This window comes from Microtus oregoni, unplaced genomic scaffold (genome assembly GCF_018167655.1).
Source record: "Microtus oregoni isolate MIOR12 unplaced genomic scaffold, Mior012 000029F_ref0000214, whole genome shotgun sequence".
Lineage (NCBI taxonomy): Eukaryota > Metazoa > Chordata > Mammalia > Rodentia > Cricetidae > Microtus > Microtus oregoni.
In genome coordinates, this window is record NW_024543088.1 from 11,229,775 (window position 1) to 11,247,200 (window position 17,426).

Here is a 17,426-nt window from a genome sequence, read left to right on the forward strand (position 1 = left end):
CCACTCTTCTTCCTAACCAGATGCCAAGTGACCACTGCCTCAAGCCTCTGTGTGTATGCCTGCCTGCCATGTTGGGCTGTGTGCCCTCCCGCAGGGAACTAAACCAATATGCCTTTAAGTTGCTGTTTATCAGTCATTTTGGGGTATATGCACACAGTTACCTGTAACTCCAGCTTCGAGGGACTCAGCATCCTCTTCAGGCCTCCCTGGGTACTACGCTCATGTACACACCCATCTCTCCACTTTTAGGGGGTCTGGAGGTCCTTGTGCTAACAGATAAGCACTAGGAGAGCCAGGAACGTTAAACTCATCTCCTCAAAGGGAAATATGTATGACCTCCTGGACCAGAAGGCTGGGGTAGAGGTGGAGCACTGTCTATAGCCCCCCTACACCAGTCCCCCAGACCCTTGTCTGCAGCCTGTTTATCTACAGCACTGTTCCTGCCCAGACCCTCATGGGCGTTGTTTGCCTTAGCCTGCTTCCGTAACTGGTAGACCTATCTTTATGGAAGATGGTCACTTGTACCTGCAGTCCTGTCTTCAGCTTTGTTGTGCACAAGGAATTGAGTTCATTATCATTAGGAAAGTTTTTCCAAATTGTGCTGTGTTTAAATGAGCCTTAAAATGTAAACTCCCCAGCGTCAGACCAACCCTGGCTATCGAGTCATGTTGGACCGAATCTCCTTGACTCCTGGATCAGCCCTCTCCCGGCTGTGGGGTTTGCAGAGACTCCCTCCTCACACCCACTCCAAACAGTGAAAACTGGCGCAATTCCAGTGTCACTGAAGGAAGCCAGAGAGCAAGGAATGCAAATCAGTGCTGGCTGATGTAAATCTCCAGGGAAGTCACTCTGAAAGGGTCACTGTTAAAGCCCTTCCAATTCAGTCACTCCATCGCGTAACAAGGACACATTGTGTTAAACCCTCGAGTCAGCTGTTTCTGTCTCAAATCTTTTATGAACAGTTAAAAAAAAAAACAGATCAAACTGGCAGCTTATTCTATTCAGATTTTTTTTTTTTTGATTGTTCGAGATAGGGTTTCTCCTTAGCTTTTGGTTCCTCTCCTGGAACTAGCTCTTGTAGACCAGGCTGGCCTCGAACTCACAGAGATCCACCTGCCTCTGCCTCCTGAGTGCTGGGATTAAAGGTGTGCGACACCACTGCCCGGCTTCTATTCAGATTTTTTGTGTTGCCGTAAAAACCTTCATATTAGTTATTTTCCATACCTAAGTGTAAGACAGGGACACAAAGTCCCCCGGGGAGGGAGATGCCCCTTCCCCATGACCTAGCTTACCTTCCTGCTGAGAGTTTAGAAACTCCGACGCTACTGATAAAACCCACAGTATTTTCCCAGCTATTTTGGGGTGGTAAAGACCACACTGACCCGGGCTTGCCTGGGGCTGGAATGATTACAGTCTTGGGTTCGTTCTCCTGTCTGCTCTCCCAGCCCTGAGTTGTCTAATACACCCTACAAAACCACTTCATAGTCTCATTTACAGAGGTGATTTGTGAAGAACAGTCAGCAAAGTAGCTCATATGTATATTTTTAATTTTTTAATCTTAATCATGAGACATTGGTATAAATACATCGTCTGAGTGATGTAACAGCCCAGCCCAAGTCTTAATCGGTCATAAACGTGCTTCCCTGACTCCTTCCCTGACTCATCTAACATCGTCTTCTGCCCTATGGTCAAGGATCCAGCTTCCCGTGAGACTCCTCTTGAGCGAAGCTGAGGCTGTGGGGGCTTGACATGCTTATGGCCTTTGTTAGAACTACGAATACAAATTCAATAAGTAAAAGCCAAGCCTCAAGCTTTGGAGGTCAAGTATGTTTCAGAAGCCTGTGGGTCCCTTGGACATCAGAACAAAATTCCATCACAATGTGTTTGAGGAAAGCCCATAGCTTCCTGGGATTTTCTCAGGGCTCCACAAAACCCTATGGTAGTGTTTCAGGAAACTTGACTTTCATAAATAAGTTTAACTTAAATTTAAGAGGAAAATTAACTTGAAAAGGGAGCAGGTCTGAGGAGTGTAGCTCCATTGGCAGAATGGCTGCCTAGCATGCATACAAGCCTGGGTTCGATCCTGGGAACAGGAAGCACCATCCCAGAAGAACGAGGAATGAAGTGAGATTTTGAGAAGACCACGCCCATGCTTCAGTATGTCTTACTTTCTTTCCAAATGTCTTTCTTACTCTCAACTCTTGCGTTTAAAATGTCTTTTAAAAAGAAGGATGTCTGGAGGGATGGCTCAGTGGTTAAGAGCACTGTCTGCTTCTCCAGAGGACCCGGGTTCAGTTCTCAGCTCCCACATAACACCTCATAACTAACTCCATTTTCAGGGGATCTCACCTTCACATCAATGCACATAAAATAAAATAAAATAAAAAAAAGACGCTGGGTGGTGGTGGCACATACCTTTAATCCCAGCACTCGGGAGGCAGAGACAGGTGGATCTCTGTGAGGCTATCCTGGTCTACAGAACTAGTTCCAGGATAGCTAGGGCTGTTACACAGAGAAACCCAGTCTCGAAAAAACAACAACAACAAAACAGGACTTTTTGGATGAAGTTTTGTGGTGCACAGTTGTAACCTCAGTGTTGACTCAGGAAGTAGAGGCAGGAGAATCAAGATCATCAGTTACAGAGTGAGTTCAAAATTTAGCCTAAGTTTTTGTTTGTTTCCGAGTCGCCGTTTCCCTGTAGCTCTGGCTGTCCTGGAACTCACTCTGGTCGACCTCAGAGATCGCCTGCCTCTGCCTTTCGAGTGCTGGGATAAAAGAGAACTCCATAGTGGAGGATCAGACACAGCTGAAGTAAACTGAGAACGGACACCTTGACAATCTTCCATGTGTCTCGCTTTCTCTGAGACTTGGGGAGACCGCTGCAGTCCTGGGTATGAGGGCAATCAGAACAACATCTTGAAATGCAGTCTCAGACAAATGAACATTCCTCCCCTCCAGCTGCACTCTGCTCCAAATTCTGAATGTCTCCCACGAATGTCTGCATCCACCTGCGAACCCTGTAATGCAGGCCCTACCTTGGCCCTTCATCCATTCCTGTGTCAGGCCTACTTACCCAGTCTTCCTAGAATCACATCCATTTTTTTTAAAAAAGTCCTTGAGTCCTGAGCCGCCTCACCCTCGGCATCTCACTGCCTCTCAGCCTTTCCCTGACTTCTTGTTTCTTGGCATTATTGCCAGGCTAGCCCCTTGACCTCGGGAACCTCTGGCAGTTAGGCCTTGACTTCACTCAGTAAAGTGCAGCCTCATGCGGGGCCTGTCCTACAAGCTGAGAGAAGGGCTTGTATTCATCCCCCACCTGCTCGCTTGCCTTGAGTCTTCCCTTCTTAAGTGCTCCCCCTATGTGATCTTGGAGACTTGTTTCACATGCGCCAGGAAGACATAGCTCCAGCCATGTTGACTGCGTCCTTCAGCACCCTGGAAGTATTCTCCTGTGGGCCTCATGCTCACCACCAATCACGTGCAGTTTTCTCTCTCTCCATTACCCAAACAGAAAGCAGGATTCCTTCCGTACCGACCGTGTGCCATGTGACAGGCCTGCGTTCCATGGACGATGATGGGAATGAAGCTTTTGATGTGTACCCTCGGTGACTTCATTGTCCAGGGCTAGCCACAAGCAGCTTGCTGGTTTCAGGGTGGCGTTGCTCTTCATAGAAAGAGATGGCTCAGCTGTTAAACGGAGGCAATGGAGTCAAGGTGGGGAGAACACATCAGGGAAAGGATCCTGGGGGCCGAGAGGCAGCAGAACCCTGCTGGAAAGAGCCCATACCCGGTGTATATAACCCCCTCCGGAGTGCTGGGGTTAAAGGCGTGAGCCACCATGGACGCCAGACTTTCTCAACCCACTTAAAACTAGTAATCACTGATGTTCACTAGATAAGATTTACAGTGTACACTGGGTGGTGGTGACTCTCGAGGCAGAGGCAGGCGGATCTCTGTGAATTCGAGGTCAGCCTGGTCTACAGAGCAAGTTCCAGGACAGCCAACGTCCGCAGAGAAACCCTGCCTCAATAAGCCAACCAAACAAACAAAAAAAGATTTCTAGTGTAGACATGATCATTCGACCAACTCGCTTTCACCCTGTTGCCTCTACTATAAGGCATATACTGTGGGTGGTGTGGAATCTTCATTCTTTGTATTTCGAGTACTTCAGGAAGACTTCAACCTAAGACTATTTTAGGAAATTGCCTGCTACTTTACCTAGCAACCCAATCTCCTTTCGGATTTTTCCAAAGACAGGTGTAGCCCTGGCTGTCCTGCAACTCACAGAGACCCGCCTGTCTCTGCCTCCCGAGTGCTAGGATCAAAGGCATGCGCCACCAGTGCCTTGAGGACTTTTAAGTCAACAGGTATTTGGTGGAAACACCTGCCAAGAGACACCTCAGGGACTCAGGTAACTCACTGTCCCTTCTAGAGCAGCGGTCCTTAGCCCTCCTAATGCCACAGCCCTTGAATACAATTCTTCATGTGGTGCTGACCCCCCCACCACAAAATTATTTCGTTGCTACTTCATAACTGTAATTCTGCTACTGTTATGGATTGTTAAATAGCTGAAATACAATCCCTAAAGGAGCTGCGACCCACAGGTTGAGAACTACTGTTCTAGACTCTTGCTCTTTTAACTCTGTTGGTGAAGATGTTGAATCCAGACACAAAGCCCTTGCTTTACTACCTCAGTCTTGGAAGAAAAGTTTGCTAGCATAGTAGCTGATTTCTTGTCTTTATGGAAAGTCTTCAGTGAAAAACCATAAAATGTCCTCTGTGACACTAACTGTGAAAATGTCCCATGTAGAACTTCTTAAAATTATTTTGAGATGAGGACTCTGTATTGGCCCTGGCAGTCCTGGAACTCGTTCTGTAGACCAAGCTGGTCTCAAACCCATAGAGATCCACCTGCGTGCTGCTGCCCAAGTGCTGGGATTCTCACCATACCTGACTGTCTTTTTTTTTTTTTTTAAATGAGGATTTATTTTGTCTTACACAGGGAGAGGTGTGTTGGATAGTTTTGTGTTGGTTTTTTTTTTTATTGAGAAAAGGAAAAAAACAAGTTTCCGCCTCCTCCCAGCCTCCCATTACCCTCCCCCTCCTCCCACCCTCCTCCCCCTCCTCCCACCCTTCTCCCCCTCCTCCCACCCTCCTCCCCCTCCTCCCACCCTCCTCCCCCTCCTCCCACTCTTCTTCCCCTCCTCCCACTTTTTTTTTTTTTTTTTTTTTTTTTTTTTTTTAGACAGGGTTTCTCTGTAGCTTTAGACCTGTTCTGGAACTAGCTCTTGTAGACCAGGCTGGCCTTGAACTCACAGAGATCCGCCTGCCTCTGCCTCTTGAGTGCTGGGATTAAAGGCATGTTTGGCTGTCTTTTAAAACTTTTTAACACAAACTCGAACAATTTCTGTTAAAGTTAAGTTTGAGGTGAAAATTTGCCAGCAGCCCAAGGTTGAGTGTAACTTGTTTTCCTAGAGCCAAACCCGTCGTTCAAAAGCTAAATGTGGCATAGTATGGCATGCCCTCCCAGACAGCGGCCACACAGCCGCCTCCTGCTCCCCCGTGTGGGAGTACAGTAGTAGCTAGCTACTGTACAGAGCAGACCGCATTTGCTATTCGGTTTCGAGGGGTTTTTCTTTTCTTTTTCTGAGCCACACGAGCGGTGTTATATGTTCACTATTCCTGGGAGGTCTGTGTTGCTGGTTTGTGAGCAGATGTGGACCAACTCCAGTAAGGCACTTGCGTACCCTGTTGAAAAAGGGTGGGGAAGACAGGACTGTCGCAGTGAGAGCCTTAGGCAGCTGCCATTTATCCTAGAACGGTGAGAGCATTTCTAAAATGTTTTGGGTAAAAGAGACGCTGCCGTCCCTGGGTGGGCTCGAACCACCAACCTTTCGGTTAACAGCCGAACGCGCTAACCGATTGCGCCACAGAGACCCAGCTGCTTTGATGGCCGTGCGCTGTGTACACATTTCCGCGGCCGGCCTAGGAGTCGGCGCTCCGGACTCCCGGGAGGCGTCGGAGCCTGCAGAGCCCTGCGGGCTGAGGCTGCGCGAGGGCGGGGAGAGGCGGAGCCGCCGCTCAAATCCTCCTGAGAGCCGGGCGGCGCCAGGCCAGGCAGACTCCCAGCCTCCACCGGAGGCTCCAAAGTTTAGAGCTCTGCCCTTGTTCGCGGTCGTGATCGCTCCTGCCTTTTGAGTGTTCTCATCACCTCCCACTTTCCAAGCAAACAAGCAAGCAAAAAAAACATTTCACGAGGCTGATAAACTGTGGATCTGTGTGCGGTCATAGGTATTTTGCACTTTATACGGTTGAAAAGAGAAAGGTTTTTTTTTTTTTTTTTTTGTTAGTTTGTTTGTTTTGGCACGTCCTGAGAACAAATGTACACCCCCTTAGGGGAGTGGAGCCTCCTATGAGCACGCTGGTGTAGCTGGACAGCAGAAAGAGATTTGTGGCAATTAAAATGCTTCTTTAAATAGCCACTGGAGGCTAGGCCTTCCTTTCCTGGCTTCTGAATTTAACCCACTGAGAGCGGGCTGTCCGGGGAAGGAAGGTTGATATAGGTAGCATTGTGCCCACCCTTAGGACCTCTTCGTCCCGCCCATCACTGGACAGCTTGGGGGGCAACTAGATCTATCTATGCCAGGTCATGCTCTTCAAGCTTCCATATCCTTTCTCCTCCTTCTCTTCCTCCTCATCCTCTGCTTCGCTCTTCCCACTTAATACTGATCTTTTCGTATCATTTGAACCATATTTTAATTATGTATCTGGGTGATGGTATGCGTGTGGTGCCCTCAGAGACCAAAGAGGGCATCAGATCAAAGATTAAAGGCACGAGCCACCGCTGCCCAGCTGTCTCTGATCTCTATTAGGATAATAGTAAAGATAGGCTAAGAGACAGCTTTATTACTTGAACTTTTCTTTTTGGTTTTTCGAGACTGCTTCTCCGTGTAGTCCTAGCTATCCTGGAACTCAGGCTCTAGATCAGGCTGGCCTCGAACTCACAGAGATCTACCTGCCTCTGCCTCCGGAGTGCGCTACGACCTCCCAGCTACTTGAACTATTCTTAAATGCCTCACCCGGGTATGCCTCACCCGGGTGGGATTATCCAGTCTTTGCGCGTTTGTGACCGGCTGGTCTCAGCGTGACGTCATCATGACTTACTCATACGGTAACACTAACCATGATTCCCTCTTCTCGCCTGAATACTGTCCCCTGGTTCATCCGCACCACACTTTGTCTTTTGTTCAGCTCTCCGTGGCTGACTTCTCCGTACTGACATCTGTTTGAGTCCCTGCTTTTGGTTTTGGGGGACATATCGAGAAGTGGAGTTTCTGGATCTGTCCGATTGTTTATTCTCACCAAGAACTCACAAGCATACATTTTCTCTGCATTTTAAGAGTTGGTAACTATCCTAATGAATGTTCCACATTCCCCTACTCTTAACGTGGCTTTTCTGGGAGCTTCTTTTGAATCGCAGAACTGTTTTTTTTTTTTTTTAAATTCTGTGCTTCCACCCAGTGACAGCCAGCTCTGCTTCAGCGAAGAGGTGGCTGGGCTACTGGGGTTCAGCATGTAATGTAAAAAGAGAAGAGCAGGGGCTGGAGAGATGGCCCAGTGGTTAGGAACATTGGCTATTCTTCCAGAAGACTGGGGCACAGTTCCTGGCACCCACACAACAGCTCACAACCACCTGTAATTCCAGTTCCAGGGGATCTGACACTCTCTTCTGGTCTCTGTGAGCACTGCATACACCTAGTGCACAGATATACATAAAATAAAAATAGAGGGAGGGAGAGGAGAGAAGGGCTTTGCCAGGCTGGGCCTGTCCATATGAGAGAGGAGTTATCTCAGTCTCCACCTCAACAGCCAGGTGCATGTGTTGGGTGATGTTTGGAGCCAACTGTCTCTATTTTGGTTCTTCAGAAGTGTGTGTGTGTGTAGGTGGAACTTGTGACAGGGGTGTGTGTGAAATGGAACCAGTCATCTTTCCCTTGAAATGGGGAAATAACGTTTTTCTAATTATAGTTTTAAGAGCTACCTTAAAATTAAGGAAAAATTTGTCTGTCCCTCCTGCCCTCCCCCACCCTTCCTTCTGTCCCTGGTTCCGGGTTGAGCTAGGAAAATGGGGAAAGCTAAGCCGTGAAGGAAAGGTAGAAGTCTTACTTTAGATTGTCCTGGGATTTCTAATGCCCACAAGGGAGGTGGTTGTCTGCTGCTGTTTTGAAAGCAGCTGGGGAGAGAGCTCCATCTATAAAGGGCACACCTGAGGACCTGAATGGATCCCCAGAACCCAATCAATCAATCAATCAACCACCAGTCAATGCATAAGTGAGCATCCAGGCAGGGCGGCACGCGCTTGCCATCCCGTGTTTCTAATTTCAGCACCAAGGAAGTGGAAACAGGTGGATCTCTGGGGCTCCCTGGGCCGCCAGCCTTATCCATTCATCAAAGTCCAGGATGGTGAGAAAGCCTGCCTAGACAGACAAACAAAAAAACCAATGATGTGTATGGTACCTGAGAACTTGCACCCGAAGTTGTCCTCTGTGTGCGCGCGCGCGCGCACACACACACACACATACACACACACATACACACACACATACACACAAATACACACACATACACACACATACACACACATACATACACACACATACACACACATACACACACACATACACACACACATACATACACACACACATACACACACACATACACACACATACACACACATACACACACATACACACACACATACACACACATACACACACATACACACACATACACACACATACACACACATGCATACACACACATACACACACATACACACCCCTCATGTGTGTGCACCTGTACACACACATAAACACACATACACACACACATACACACCCCTCATGTGTGTGCACCTGTACACACACATAAACACACATACACACAAAGCATTCGAAAGGCCATAGCATGAATTAGTGCTTCAGTGGAGAAAAGAAAGGATACAGAGTAGAGAGAGATGGAAAGCTCATTTTTAGCCATGCCCTCTGAGTCTGGTCATGCCCAGTCACACATGCACATAGACCTCGCATATTACTACCAGAGTAGGGGAGTCATGGCAGACATGACCATATGTGTTTGTGTGTATCTGCTCTCTAATTTTACCACAATAGACATACGATTCTGTTAACAGGAGACAATAACCTAAAAGACTTAATTAAAAATGTTGAGCACAAATCTTTCTGCCTCCCAAGCCCATGCCCTTCCAAATACCCAAAGCTGCTCTCCTTGGCTCACACTACCCAGGCTTGGCACACGGGATCTAGCGTAGTCTCGGAGTCTGCTGTTAGAGTTTGCTCCCCACGGTCCTGGTGAGGAGAGTGGCTGCTGGGCTGGACAGTGGCTGTTGACATTCGGGTCTACCCCGGGGAGCTTGGCGTCTTTACCTGATGGGGGAACATGTGTGAAGAGCAGAAGTTATGTGACAGCAAGGATGATGCTCAGGGAACGGACATCCCAAGCCCAGCTTAGGGAGTGTAAGTGTAATCTTTGTATTATTAAAGATTTCTGTGAAAAAAAGAAACTATATATATATATATATATATATATATATATATATATATATATCTGCGACTGGGTGTCAGAACCCATGGGATCCAGAAGAAAGGTACAACTAGAAGCAGTTGTAAACTATCTGAACCCAGGTGCCCTGGAAGAACAGCAAGAGCTCCTAACCACTGAGCCATCTCTCCAGCCCCTATAAGTTAATGTTGATAGCCAACTTGATGAAATCAGAATTGTAGGGAACCTCAAAGTTGGCTCAAGACACCCAACACCAAGGTCTCAGCACAAAGGAGATTTCTTTGCCCCAGAGGGCAGGGATAAGGGACAAAGACAGGAGACAGAGGATGAGAGAAGGGAAAGGGAACAAGGGAGAGGGGGCAGGAATATTTACCCTGGAGGGACAATGACTGCCTCTGGATAGAGGCGACAGATGTGGCACATAGGAAAATGATGGTTTATAAGGGTAAGGAGGGAAACTCTGTGTGAGGATGAGGTGTTTCGTTTTAATTGGACATGTTAATTAGGTGAGCCAGAGGGGGCTTTTGGTTGCTGGACTGCAATTCTTTGATAGCTGGACCTTGGTAGTCAGCCTCAGGAGGAGGACATGGCCAAATAAGGGAATGGGCTTTGGTGGCTAGCTTTAGGAATGCAATCTAAGGGTTTTTAGCAGAGGAAATGGCCTGAGCCATGCTCTCTATGCTCAAGCTGGTCAGAGTCTCTTCAAGAATCACCTGCAAGGACATTTCTGGCATGTACGTGAAGGTGTTTCCAGAGAGGGTTAACTGAGCAGACCTGAGAACACGAGAGCCGCCATTCCATGGCCCGGGGGTGCCAGGCTGAAGAAAAAGGAGAACATAAGCAGAGCGCCAGCCTTCATTTCCCTCTGCTTCCTGACTGTGCCTGCACTTGGGCCATCCCTCCCTCACTGCGATGGATTGTGAGTCCCCAGACTGTGAGCCAAAGTCAAACCTTCCTCCCTAAGAAGCCTTGTCAGGCACTTTATCACAGTTGTGAGAAGTGTAACCAATACTCGGGAAGGTTCCTCCTGCAGAGCGAGGTGAGGTAGGACAGGGACATTGAGCTCTGTCCATGCTGCAAAGGGAGGCCCGGGAACCAAGGGAGAAGAAGCAGGAGAGTGGGAAGGGAGCAGGACTGGCTGTAAGAACACTGAGATGCCAAGTACAACATCCACCGAGACACAGTCCTATTCTGTGTCCCTGGGTGGCACTGCAAAAGACAGCAGGAGCCAGCATAAACACCATTGACCATGGTTACAGACATAAAAACCAAGACCACAATATGAGCTCAGGTGGAAGTTTTAACCGGGAACGAAAAGGGTTGCTACAAAAGGTCCCTTGTAGACTGTGGGAGATTCAGACTCGGGTTAGCCAGCAACAGAGAAGAACAGGCTGGCGGAGTGGGCTGAGGTCTGTTGTCCTGAGGATGGTGTGCAGATCACATTTCCTCCTGGCGTGTGATACAGACCAGCAGTCAGTTTGTCGTTGGCCTTATCCTGTACCTGGTGGGCAATAAGATAAGGGGATGAAGGACAGACACATTTTAGGATTTTTGACAGGGGAAGGAAGAAACTCTCGGTGGATAGCACATGTTGTAGATTGAGGACAGGAAGGCCCCCACCTCTCATTCCCGTGTGGGTCTCTATTCCAGCAGTGGTTTCCTTTCACCATGCTGTGTAAGCAGACTGCTTCTCCTAGAACCATCCCAGCATGGCATTTAATCATTTTTATTGATTTTTCTTAATTTAATACACCCATAAGTGTATCTTCCATTTGAAAAAAAAAAACAATTGCGTTTCTTTAATTGCTTTGGGGGCAGCGTTTCTGCTGATTTACTCTCCCAATAAACACGAAGTCCTACAGTGAGTGCGTTTTTTGCTTCTATAATCAGCCAACATTTTTTAACAAAAAGAACCAGTGCAGGCTGAAGAGACAACTGGAGTTTTGACTGCTGGTGACTTCAAAACAAGGTCTTGGGATGAGGAGCAGAGGGTTAGGGGACACTTGTGGCTGGGGCTGGGGCTGAGCCACTGTGTAGCCTTGGGCCATTAAGGCAAAGCTGCGGCTTTGTTTTATTTTATGTGTTTGCTTTTTGAGACCAGGTTTCACTGTGTAATAGTCTTAGCTGTCCTGAAACTAGCTCTTGTAGACCAGGATGGCCTTGAACTCACAGAGATCTGCCTGCCTTGGCCTCCTGAGTGCTGGGATTAAAGCCATGTGCCACCACCACCCGGCTAATCATTTCTTTTTATGTTATGTGCATGGGTGTTTTGCCTGTTTGTGTGTCTGTGTGCCATGTGCATGGTTGGTCCCCAGGGCGGCTGTAAGGCCGTTAGGAGTCATCACATGCATTCAGGGGACTGAATCCAGGTACTCTACAAGAGCAAATGTTCTTGGCTGTGGAGCCAGCTCTTCTGAGCATATCTCGAGAGGTCTGTTTTGATTGGCGTTGAGCTCCGTGGTAGAACAGCTCTTGCAGAGCCTAGGCAAGTTTGTAGCTTTGATTCCCAGTACTACAAGCAAACAGCAATAGAGGCCCATTTCTCAGGCAATGGTTCTACGGAAGCCTGGAGAGCATCCTTCCCTGTAGACTCATTTATTCTCTTTAGCAAATACAGTCAGTAGTCCTGCATTCAGGAACCTGCAGAACTCAGAAGAGGGCATTGGGTCCCACAGAACTGGAGTTACCAATCTGAGTAGCCAAGTGATTACTGAGAACTGAGCCTGGGTCCTATGCCAGAGCAGCCGGTGTTTTTAACCACTGATCCATCTGTCCAGACCCTTGTGGTTTGGTTTTTATTTTTTAAGTTGCAGGTGGGGTAGGACCAGAGTCTTTAAGATCTTGTTCCTTGTTTATTAAGATCCCTCGGGGCTCCCTTGCAGTATAGATGGCTGCCACCTGTGTAGGAAACACTCCCTGAGAAGGCAATACTAACATGGCAATAAAGGTTCATTAAGAAGAAGCTTCCGGTCCCAAGGACAGAATCTCCACCCAGAATCCCCTGGATGGAGACCTAACATTTCAGAGGGACAGGGTCAGTGACCTGGCTGAGGGATGCTGTACTTTTCCTTCCCAGATCTCTCTCTCCTCTCCTCTCCTCTCCTCTCCTCTCCTCTCCTCTCCTCTCCTCTTCTCTCTCTCTCTCTCTCTCTCTCTCTCTCTCTCTCTCTCTCTCTCACACACACACACACACACACACACACACACACACACTGCAGCCCTTATGATGGAATCACCCTGAGGTTGAGCTGAGTCTGCCCATCTTAAGCCAGAAAGGTGTAACTTGGTCGTTTTCCTTTCTATGTCCCTTTGGGATGCTGGGCAGGCTTAAGAACACTTTTTCTGGTACTTTGGGCTCCATGACTCTTTCGTTAAAGGCCCTGCTCCACCTCTTGAGATTCTCCTTTCTGTTTGTTAGATGATGCCTAATTCACAGGGGGCTGGGAAAACCCTGCAGATAATATATGTAAAATACTTGCAACAGGATTGGCACATCATAAATACCTAGAAAATACTAGGAGTTTGTATAATAATAAACTGATATATATTTCTCAAGCAGGTGGTAAATACATGGGTGTTCCTTTGATTAGCTTTTCAAAAGCACATAGATCTTACACATACTTTTTATGCATGCGATGTATATTACTGTGCATGAAAATACATTAAAAATAAATGAGCATGCACAGGGGCTATTTCAGGAATCCAAAACAGAGATAAAGTAAAACCTCCCATCCCATTATTGAACTTCTGTGCCAAACAGTGGGCTGCAATTGTGTCCTGAGTCATGGTTCAAAATCGATATGGCTACCACAGGGCTAGTGTTGGTGGTCTATGGGCTACAGAGCGTGTTTTCCTGTCTCCTCCTCCTGGTGCTGGGGCTTGAACAGAGGACCTGGGGCATGATAGGCAAGTGCTCTACAGATAAACTATGCCCCCAGTCCTGTCTTGCCATGTTCTGAGGCTGACCTGGAAGTTTCTGTGTATCTCAGGTTACCCTCAAACTCCTCATCTTCCTGCTCCCACCCTCAGGTGAGGGGATTGCAGGAATTTGCTGCCATGCCTGGCTTTTCCGCTCTTCTAAGGTCCTCACATCATAGTTCCGATGGAGCTGTGACAATTGTCCCACCCGTGTTCCTGTGCTCACTAGGATAGCTGCCCAGTGCACGAGAAAGTTCTCACATGCCAAGGACCCTTCCCGTAGCAAATGCTGAAGCATCCTCTTTTCCGTTCTCTTTATTGTCTTCTTTGAATTTCCCTACATGGAAAGAGAGTGGTGTGGGCAAAGCTGTTTAATTTGGGGGGAGGGGGGGCAGGAGATAGTGCCCAAATCTTGCTAGGTAAAATGAATGCACCTTGGTGCACGTCCCTGGTGTCTTTGTGGTGTCACTACGGTTGTCATGCATGGCTGCAGCAGAGGTAAGGTCCTGACCAGAAGAAGTCATCTTGGCATCACCACTGGAGTCTGTGCCGTTCTCCTGGCCCTCTCCAAGTGCCTGCTGCTGTCCTGCATTCATTTACGAACCTGTTCGTGTCCTTCATCCTGCTGCAGAAGTCTTGTTAATCTTTGAATCGCTGGAGACTGACGGGGCAAGTGCATATGGAAGAAAGGATGCTCTTGCATTTCTAGGATCAGGCCATAGACGACCTAGCCCTTTCCTTCCTTTCTGCTTGCGGGGGAAGCCAGCTGCCTTGTCATGAGGATACAGAAGGTCTCGAGAGAAACTCACATGGAGGAGGAAGTAGAGTCTCCTGCCAACTGCCAGCTGCAACTTTGCTCTACGCGTGAGCGAGCCATCTTAGCAGTGATTCTTCCAGAACAAATCAAGGTTTAGGATAGCTATGGCCACAACCACATATGACCGAACCCCACAGAGACCCTGAGCCAGAAAATTCAGCTAAAAAATCTTTGGAGTTCTGACCACAGGAATAGTGAGATAATGTTTTATTGTTGTTTGTTTTCTTTTTAAAATTTTATTTATTTAGAATTTTTTGTGCTTGTTTTTTTCTTTTTTCTTTTTTCTTCGAGACAGGGTTTCCCTGTAGCTTTGGAGCCTGTCCTGGAACTAGCTCTTGTAGACCAGGCTGACCTTGAACTCACAGAGATCTCCTGCCTCCACCTCCCAAGTGCTGGGATTAAAGGCATGTTTAGTTTTAATCTTTAGATTTACTGACTTGTATATGCATGAGTATGTATTTATGTATGTACGCCACATGTGTGTCTGGTGCCCACAGAAGCAGAAGAGGATTGTGAGCCATCATGTAGGTGCTGGGAACCAAATCTAGGTCCTCTGCAGGATCAATAAGTGCTCTTAACTGCTGAGCTGTTTCTCCAGCTGGAGAGATAATATTTATTGTTATAATAACTTTTGGGGGGGGGATTTGTTACACAGCAATGAATGACTAATACAGTCGTGGAGGTGTTGTTCTCTGTTTTGTGGACAATGTTTTCTAAAAAATGCAAAGCCGAGGCTAGTGAGAATTCTGCGCATGTTTGGGTTGTCAGGAGGAAGGCTTAGTTGTGGGCATGGCTATAGAATCTCTGTAATAGTGCAGGCAAAGACCATGGAAAGCCTGTTTGGTGAAAATGGAAGGAGATACCTCAGGGATGAGGTGGGGCAGGCAATCTGAAGGACCAGTGAAAGGTGCTTGTTAGGTTTCAAGTCCAAAAAAAGTAGTTTTAGCTGACTTTTGTTGCCCCTGTGTTGATCAAACTCCAACCATAATGTCTGTGGGTATGGAGAGTTAGGATGTTATGGGCCCAAAGCTAAGATAATCTTGGGCTATTTTAGCCCTTTCAAAAATCCATCTATTACCTTCCTATGTATCCGACAACATTCTTGTCCCACAGGTCAACACCTGACTTCTTACCCTAGACAGGAGGCCTCTCCCTAACCCTGTAACATCCCACACTCGGCTTAGAAGAAGCTCAACTTGAGATGACAATATCCATTATCCTCCATTCCTTCCTCTACCTTCCTTTTCCAGAATAATTATTCCCATTTAATTTTTGCATAAATAAAAAGGCTGTGTGTGTAAGAAGTGTAGACCCTACAGCTGCTCAGATTGCACCCATCTACAGTCCTCCGCCCTCAGAGCCGATTCTGGCATTCCTACTGCCACAAGGAGAGACACCTACCAAGAGCCTGGCTGTGAAGTCTTAAACTGACTACCTGGGGCATCAAAAGGCTACTTACTGGTGGTGACATGCCATCATTCACACAATGGGAGCACCTCAACTAGATGGGTCCCCCTCCTTACTTTCTCCACATCCTCTGGAATTTCCTCTTCTCTCCCTACCACCAGGGAATCAGAGACAGCCTGATTGCAGGATGGGGCTCTGAGATAACCTTCCTCTGAGAGCTATAAGAAGATGGCCTCAGAGATGACCAGCAGTTAAGAGTGTGTACATTTGGCTGGAACCTACAGCTCACTCCTGCGCTCGCTCGCTAGCGGCTCTCTCTCTCTCTCTCTCTCTCTCTCTCTCTCTCTCTCTCTCTCTCTCCAAACCCACCCTCTCAGAATCTCCAACAAAGAAAAAGCTCTAAAAATCCCAGTACTGCCTTCTTGGCAGCAGCAACAGCTCCTCCCCTGAAGTAGCCAGCAGCCCGAGACCCCGCCTAAAGTGCTCAGCTTTTGACTACACTTGGGCACAAACCCAGCTTGTGGAGGCCACGGCATCACCCCTCACCCACAGGCTAAGAAAGCTCCCTGCTTTAATCCTGGGGTGACTTCTCTGGCCCTATCTTTGGGGATGGAGGCCTCACCTTGGAGTTCCTCTGCTCAAATATACTTGTTCTTTTCTTTTTCAGTTCAGCTTGACCTGGCTTACTGCGTTGCCAGAGAAACCAATTATTGCGGTTACAGAAAATCTATTAGTGTATGATACCAAGTTTCATTCCCAGAAGCTGACAACTGCCTGTACCTCCAGCTCTGGTGGACCTGACACCCTCTTTTAGATACTGTGAGCACCTGCTAAACCTGAGAATCTCGAGAGAAAAACCAGCTCCACAATTTTGAGCCAAATTTGAAGCAAGCTTTAATTAAACACCGGCCAGGAGGATGATGGATTATAGCCAGGTCCATTGGGGTTCCCAGAAAATGGCGACCAGTCATGTTTTGCAGTGGTTTAAAAAGGCAAAACTGCAAGGCCGCCGTATTTCTCATCAGGTCCAATTGGGGGTAAGGATAAGGATAGATTCGGATGTTATTTCCTGTTTATGCACCCGCCCGACCCCATCCAATCAAGCGCGTGGGGCAAAGAACTTGTTTAGGGGAGTGAAGCACGTGGCTTGGTATCTCCCAAGAGCCACAGCCCCGGCGTTCCGAAGTTATCTGTCCTTGGGCAAGTGGGGTTCACATGCTCACACACACAGATATCTGAAAGAACAATCTGCTCACTTGGGTCCCTTCACTTTTCTGTCACCAAACAGACTACCTGAGACAGAGCCATTTGTTTATCTTGGTCAAACGTTCTGGAGCCTAAGAAAGCCAAGACTTGGGCAGCCAAGACTGGGTTGTTGAAGGCCGCACACGGTTTCAACTCAGGGGGAAAAACTGGAGGAGGCTGCTGGTATCTGCAGAAGAGGTGAAAGAAGAAGCAGGCTATCTTTCTTGAAACTTGAGCAAAATTTGAAGCAAGTATCCAGTTCAGCTCCACGGGAGGGAGAACTCACTCACTTCCATGAGAACGACCCCTGACACACAAGAAAGACAGTAATACATTCCTGAAGCCTCTTCCCGTGACCAGACCCCCTCCACTCCACCCTCAACTAGGCCCTGCTTCCCAGTGCTCCCCCACTGAGGAATTTCAGTTCTAACACATTGATTGTGGTGGGGGTGTGGGG

At 47.7% G+C, this 17,426-nt stretch overlaps 1 non-coding gene across 1 annotated transcript; it reads right to left on the reverse strand.

Moving 5' to 3' along the window:
- Positions 1 to 5,863: 5,863 nt before the first annotated feature.
- Positions 5,864 to 5,937, reverse strand: Trnan-guu. Its single transcript has one exon. It is a non-coding gene; the product is annotated as a tRNA-Asn (tRNA).
- Positions 5,938 to 17,426: the final 11,489 nt, after the last annotated feature.